Consider the following 8,544-nt stretch of genomic DNA (forward strand, 5'->3'; position numbering starts at 1 on the left):
TGGTTCAGTAGCGAGGGCGAGGGTGACGTGGTCGGCTCCAACCCATGCAAATTTCTCGGAAATTGCACCCAAACCTACTAAAATCCATAACTTTCTCATACGGGTTCCATTTTTTACGTTCTTTATATGCACACATAGGTGGGAATATATTATACAACTTTCGTTTAGACTTCGTCGGCTAATTTTGACTTAATTTTTAGTATTTCTATTTTTAACAGACTAGGAGAGGAAATCCGTTAAAAATTCATAACTTCTTCATCCGACATCCGTTTTCGTCTGTCTTTTTACCGTTTTACCACTATTGACGAGACCTTCAATTCTCGTTTAGGTTGTGTCGGCTAAATATCGCTCGATCTTTAATTCGAGTTTTTAGTTGTCTACTGCTAAGCTAAAATTTAGAAAAATCATAATTTTCTCATACGAAGTCAGATTTTGGCGTTCTTTTTATGTACGCTCTTGGTTTAACGAACACTATGACTTTCGTTTAGATTGCTAAGGCTAAAAATCACTTTATCGTAAATTCACTTTTTACGCTTCTCGGTGCCGTGTCGGTTCCGTCGCGAAACTTCGACAGGTCATATCTTCTTCGTTATAACTCGGATTTCGGCGTTCTTTATATCTCCGGAATCCTTGTTTCGGCCACTAAAACTTTCTTATAAGATATCGGCTTTATCTAATATTTATTTTCAACACTTATTTTTATTATTAATTAATTAAATCATAATAATTAAGCAAATAAGCACATAATTCACATAGTATTCACATAATTCCTCTTTATTACTTCAAAATGAGTTACAAAAGTTGACCTAGACTATTACACCATTATTAATGCTTTAGCCCAGAAACACGGGCGTTACAATTCTCTCCCCCATAGGATGATTCCATCCCCCGAATCACACATCAGCAAACAAATGCGAACAAATGCGGGTAGCGACTCATCATGTCACTCTCCGTTTTCCAGGTGAGATTTGGCCCATTCGTATGTTTTCATTGCACAAGCACTAAATCGACCATCTTGCGTCGCAACTTTTTAGTCTTACGGTCAACGATTGCCTCTGGTTCTTCGATTAGCCTCTTGCTTTCATCCAACCTTAACTCAGAAATTGGAATTATGTCGGGAATATCTCCCGTGAACTTCCTCAAATAACACACATGGAAAGTGTTATGAACACCATCTAGTTCTTCTGGTAGTTCTAGCTTGTAATCTTGATCCACAATCCTCTGAAGAACTTTAAACGGTCCAATAAACCTTGGACTCAACTTTCTCCTTTTACCAAATCTTATAAGTCCCTTCCACGGCGAGACTTTAAGCAAAACCAAATCACCAACTTCGAATGTTATCGGTTTTCCTTTCTTGTAAGCATAGCTCTTTTGACGATCCTGAGCTTCTAACATCCTTTCCCTAATCACTTTCAACTTTTTAGCAGTCTAATGGACTATCTTAGGTCCCATAAACTGCTTTTCTCCATCTTCAAGCCAACATGACGGCGTTCGACACTTTTGTCCATACAAAGCGTGATAAGGTGCCATCTTGATGGTTGAGTGGAAACTGTTATTGTAGAAAAATTCTACCAAAGGTAAATGTTCTTCCCAGTTACCTTGGAATTCCAGGGTACATGCTCTCAGCATATCCTCCAGTGTTTGAATCGTTCATTCGCTCTGACCATCGGTTTGCGGATGGTAAGCTGTACTCAGACACAATTTCGTACCCAATTCCTCTTGTAGACTTTTCCAAAACCTCGACGTGAAACGATTATCACGATCCGATACAATAGTTTAAGGCACACCTTGAAGTCTTACTATCTCCTTCACGTAAGAATTAGCAAGTTTATCCATAGACCATTTCTCATTGGCTGCTATGAAGTGTGCACTTTTCGTAAACCGATCAACGACCACCCAAATCGTGTCGTGATCGTTCTTCGTTATGGGCAGTTTAGTCACAAAATCCATGGTGATGTCTTCCCATTTACCCATAGGTACAGGTAAAGGCTCTAAACTCCCATATGGTTTCTGATGTTGTGCCTTAACTCCCGCACATGTCACGCACTCGGCCACATACTTTGCAACAGCGAGCTTCATCGTCGGCCACCAATAGTAGGGTTTCAAATCCCTATACATTTTAGTGCTACCGGGATGAATCGAGTACATGGTCTTATGAGATTCTTCCATCAGAAGATCTTTTATTCCTCCTGTCTTAGGTACCCAAATTCGATCTTGGAATACCTTCAGTCCTTGACTGTTTATACCGAACACTAACGTTTTGCCCAAACGTTCTCCCTTTCGGTCATTCTTCTCTGAAGCTTCTTCGTGATCTTTATTTATACTCTCCATAATTGTTGAGACAACTTCAATTCTCAACACTCTTGGCCTTTTCTTTTCAAGGTTTACCTTCCGACTGAGAGCATCAACGACAACATTGGCTTTACCGAGGTGGCAAAGTATCTCACAGTTGTAGTCCTTAAGCAGTTCCAGCCTGCGTCGTTGCCTCATATTCAATTCCTTCTAATTAAAGAGATATTGGAGACTCTTATGATCAGTGAAAATTTTTCACTTTGTGCCATAAAGATAATGCCTCCATATCTTTAGGGCGAACACTACCGCTGCCAACTCCAAATCATGAGTGGGGTAGTTCTTTTCGTGCTCTTTCAGTTGTCTTGATGCATATGCTATCACCTTATCCCGCTGGGTCAGAACTCAACCTAACCCAGCTCCATATGCATCACTATAAACTGCGAAGTCTTCAACTCCTTCTGGCAAAGAAAGAATTGGTGCTTCACGTAATTTCTTCTTTAACTTCTCAAAGGCTTCCTTATGCTTTTCACTCCAAGTATAAGTAGCTCCTTTGTGGGTCAAAGTTGTCAATAGAGAAGCTAGCGAAGAAAAGCCTTGGATAAACCTTCGGTAATATCTAGCTAATCCCAAAACACTTTGAATCTCCGTGGGACTTTTCGGTTGTTCCCATTTCATTACAGCTTCAATATTTGCTGGATCAACCATTATTCCACCTTGGTTGACCACATGACCCAAGAATTGGACTTCCTGAATCCAAAGATCACATTTGGAGAACTTATCATATAGCTTCTCCTTTTTCAATATTTCTAACACTTCTTACAAGTGTTTACCATGCTCTTCCTGGATTTTCGAGTAAATCAAAATGTCATCTATGAACACTATCACGGATTTATCGAGGAATGGTTTACAAACCCTATTCATCAAATCCATGAAGCCTGTTGGAGCATTGGTTTGTCCAAACGACATAACCAAGAACTCGTAGTGTCCATATCTTGTTCTGAAAGCCATCTTCTAAATATCTTGCTCTCTTACCTTTAGCTGATGATTTCCTGACCTTAGATCGATCTTCGAGAAATAACTCGAACCTTGCAACGGGTACTTGTTCTTTATTGTTGCCTTGTTCAGTTCTATGTAATCAATGCACATTCTCATGCTCCCATCCTTCTTCTTTACGAATAACACTAGAGCTCCCCAGGGCGATGAACTAGGTCTAATGAAACCTTTGTCCAATAACTCCTGAAGTTGTGCCATAAGCTCCTTCATCTCTGTTGGTGCTAATCGGTATGGTGCTTTTGCTATTGGTATTGTTCCTGGTAACAAATATATTCTAAACTCCACTTGTCTATCAGGGGGCAATCCAGGAAGATCTTTGGGAAAGACTTCTGGAAAGTCACACACCACTGGTATCTCCTGCACCTCCTTTTTTTCCTTCTTAGCATCAATCACAAACGCTAGATATGATGTACATCCCTTAGCCAAACACTTTCTGGCTTTCATTATGAAAATGATTCCAAAACTCACTCTGCGTTTGTCCCCATACACCATAAATGACTCTTTCCCTTGCGGGTTTACTTTTACTATCTTCTTCCTACACAATATTTCGGCATCATTGGCGCTAAGCCAATCCATTCACAGCACGATGTCGAAACCATTGAACTCAATAGGCAATAATTCCTCGTGGAACTTATTCCCATTCAAGTCTATGAAGATGTTTTTCATGCGATAGCTAATAGGTATAAACTTGCCACTAGCAACCTCGACTATTAAAGCATTATCTAGTCTATCAACAGGCAAAGCTAGTTTTCTACCAAATTCATGCGAAATAAAGGAGTAGGTGGCTCCAGAATCAAACAAAATTTGGGCAGGCAATTCGTTTAAGAGAAAAGTACATGAAGCGACATCCACTTCCTCCTTTGCAGCTTCAAGTGTCATTTGGAAGGCTCTGGCTTTTGGCTTTGGTGGGAGATTGGACCTTGCTTCCCCATTCTTCTTTGGGCAGTCTCTCAAGATGTGCCCTTCCTCACCTCACCCATAGAAAACTTTCTTGATGAGGGTACATTCATTGGCATAGTGCCCATGCTTTCCACATTTAAAACATGTGACCTCTTCACCACATTTCCCATGGTGCTTCTTCTTACATTTTTCGCACCATTTGGCTTCTCCTCCTCCTCCTCCTCTCAAACCAGACTTCGAGAATTTACTTTTCTTGTTGGGCCTCGAAGGTCCCTCAAACTTCCTCTTCTCACCAATATTTGTCTTTTCTAGACCCTTCTCCCAGATCTGGGTCTCAACATTCTTAGTAGCCCAGATGGCGGCTTTCAATGTGGTTGCTTGCTTAACCATTGGACCAAAATCCGCTGGTAAACCATGTGCAAACTTATTGACCTTAGAGAGTTCAATTGGAAATAAGTATGGAATAAGCTTCATCTTTTCTGTGAAACTAGCAGCATATTCAGTAACGCTCATTTTTTCTTGCTTCAAATTCTGAAACTCATTATTGATTTCCAGAAGATCCTGCTCAGAGCAGTATTGCAATTTTAGTAGTACCACAAAGTCTTCCCAAGACATCTTGCTAGCTTCTCCCTCAGGCATCGAATCAGCTAGTAACTTCCACCAGCTTAACACACCAGATTTTAACAGAGGAATTCCAAGTGCGGTCTTCTGTTTGTTGCTGCACTCACAACTTTCAAACATTGTCTCCATTTCGAAGATCCAATTTATAACTTCCACCGGTGTTTGACTTCCGGATATACACGGTGGTTTGGATGCCATGAAATCTTTGTATTTGCATCCACGTCTATCACCTCCTCCATCCTGGTTGTTTCGTCTAACTATCGGTGGGTTGGCTTGACCAACAGTCCCACTGTAGTTCCCTCCTTCTGATTGCCCTTCATTCAATTCGGGCTGTTCAACAGGTATCATAGTTTTTTCCCTATTCTGTTGTAGTAATCTCATTGTCTCCTGCATTTGGCGATCCAACATCATCTACATCATCGCTTGTACCCCACGCATCGTCATTTGCTCAGGTGCAGCTCCTGCAACAGGTACTTACTCAAGTACTGGGGGTTGATTCCTATTCCCATTTGTATTCCCAGCTCCACTGCGATTTCTTGCCATCTTGATCTATACACCGAATAGGGTGAATTTAGATCTTTATTCACTATAGACTCCGAAATGTTTACATGCTAGTTCTAATATCGTAGTCATACGCTTAGAATCCTACACACATAAGGTTTTCAGATCCGGTCGGCAACAGACCATAGATTCGAACAATTAATGGCATATATGGTAAACATATAGCATTTAGCACATAAAAGCATTTTAGGCAACTATCCTAAAATATACTAGTGCTCGTGTCTTAAATATGGTAGACACTTATCTCACAATCATCACTTAGCATTCTAAGTTTAAGTCTAGAAATCCTACAAATTCCTAGTTCGCTTAAACTATTGCTCTGATACCAACTGTGACATCCCCATTTTCACAGCCAGAAAAGACCGATTTTGTTTATGCTTGTTTGAAAATCAGAGTAACATTATACATAAAAGTGTTGCGGAATTTGTTCCCAAAATAAAAATATGATAAAGATTTATCAAAGTATTTCCATGAAAAATGTATTTCATTAAAAAGACTCAGGATGTCATGTTCGATACAGATAAAAAGCATAAACAGTACATTATAAGCCTTACAATAGTTATTTACAACTACTGACCTATAATCCAAAAATCCCTCATCATCATCCAAATTATGCTCTGGGTCCACTACCTGTAAAACATAAAGTTGAGTGGGTCAGGCCTGGGAGCCTGGTGAGCATATAGGGTTTTCAACCCACAAATAATAATAAATTTATTAATTACATCGACCGACAATAAATTTATTAATTTTATCAAACCAATAATAACCCTGATTACCCATTCCCGTTATCCTCACTTTATGTCCCTAAACACCTATAAAAGGGACCTAGTCTAAGGATTTTATCATAGGGATGGACTTTACTGCTAAGGGGATTCCTCAGCCATATATGTCCGTAAGGCAACCATGTGGGGGATGGAGTACACCGGTGAACATCAAGCCCACAAACACCTACAGGTTGCAAGCCTGCTAGCGTTCCACTGGACTGTCTAGAAAAGTCTGTGGTCGCCATCCATACTCCGCTAAGTGACTGGAACAACAACAACATCGAGGCCTCTCATCAATTTATCACACCAACTATTTCATCTACCCATGTTATACCCAACATATTTGTAGATAATATATATATATATATATATATATATATATATATATATATATATATAGTTTAAATCATTTTAAAACTCGTATAAAACATTCATTCAACAACCGTCTCAAATAAACAATCAATATATATACACATAGCACATATTTATATAAAATACTTCATATCTATGTGTAAGATGAAAGTGACTATCCACTCACTTGATTTAATGATAATCGGGCAGCACTTCGTTTCTCAAAATGATCGTTTATGATAAAACCGGGGGCTTTAATGAAAAACTAGGCTCTGCGAGGTTCGAGATTCAAAACCGAAAAGATAAATTTTTCTGGGTCTTCGAGCACTTCGAGACGTGTTTCGGGTGTTGGAAATGATTCTGGGCTTCGGGGGAAGTCAAAATATCAGTTTAGGGGTGAAAAGTGGAAAATTTCTAATTCTAGCTGAGAAGACTCCACGTAACAGCTGCGAGGCTCGGATCGGAGGGGAGACGTGGCTCGGATGCGAAGGCGCGTCGAAGGCTGGTAGGCGAGATGTGGCTCGCTTCAGACAGGCCACGCATGTGACACGCGTCAGTCTCGGATTGGACCACGACTCGGATGACGCAGCTGCTTCGGACATGGGTCGGCAGCGAGGCGAGGGTGACGTGGTCGGCTCCAATCCATGCGAATTTCTCGGAAATTGCACCCAAACCTTCTAAAATCCCTAACTTTCTCATGCGGGCTCCGTTTTTGACGTTATTTATATGCACGCGTAGGCGGGAATATATTCTACAACTTTCTTTTAGACTTCGTCGGCTAATTTTGATTTAATTTTTAATATTATTATTTTTAACAGACCGGGACAGGAAAATCCGTTAAAAATTCATAACTTCTTCACCCGACATCCGTTTTTGTCTGTCTTTTTACCGTTGTACCACTATTGACGAGACTTGATTCTCGTTTAGGTTGTGTCGGCTAAATATCGCTCGATCTTAAACTCGAGTTTTTAGCTGTCTACTGCTAAGCTAAAATTTAGAAAAATCATAACTTCCTCATATGAAGTCAGATTTGGGTGTTCTTTTTATGTAAGCTCTCGGTTTAACGAACAGTACGACTTTCGTTTAGATTGCTAAGGCTAAAAAGCACTTTATCGTAAATTCACTTTTTACGCTTCTCGGTGCCGTGTCGGTTCCGTCGCGAAACTTCGACAGGTCATAACATATTCGTTATAACTCGGATTTCGGCGTTCTTTATATCTCCGGAATCCTTGTTTCGGCTAGTACAACTTTTGTAAAAGATATCGGCTTTATCTAATATTTATTTTCAACGCTTATTTTTATTATTAATTAATTAAATCATAATAATTAAGCAAATAAGCACATAATTCACATAGTATTCACATAATTCCTCTTTATTACTTTAAAATGAGTTACAAAGGTTGAACTAGACTATTACACCATTATTAATGCTTTAGCCCATAAACACGGGTGTTACACTAGACCTTCTAGTTAAGAGTTATCATCCATAAAAGGGAGATCCTCATAAAGGACATACTCTTTTCCTTCGTAACTTAAGGCAATCCTTAGGTTATGAATCAAATCCAAATAATTTTAACTAGTAAGTTTCTCTTTGTGTAAAATCAAGAAAGCGAAAAGTTTAAGTTAGTTATGGGATGAGGATAAGGGGGATGAAGTTTGTTTTCATTAGACATCTCTTGATGAAATGAATGTAGTTAGTTCGAGTTTATCCTTAAAATAATTTTCAACCCTAAACGAACTATTAACACGGTTAGGATCCATATTTCACTTTGCAATGTGTAAAGGGATGTTGTATATACATAACAAGGTTATTTAGGTAGGAAAAGCAACTTGCTAGTTTCAAACTTTCGAAACTCCTAGATCATTTGAGATTCATTGATATTCAATGGCATGTTAATCGTGATTGTGCTCATCTCAAATTTAATGTGAGGTTTCCGCAAACCATTAAATAGATGGTGAATCAACCATGCAAAATCGCTTGAACCTCAACATAAAATTGTTT

This window comes from Lactuca serriola, chromosome 4, assembly GCF_051521515.1.
Source record: "Lactuca serriola cultivar US96UC23 chromosome 4, Lser_US96UC23_V15, whole genome shotgun sequence".
Taxonomy (NCBI): Eukaryota; Viridiplantae; Streptophyta; class Magnoliopsida; order Asterales; family Asteraceae; genus Lactuca; species Lactuca serriola.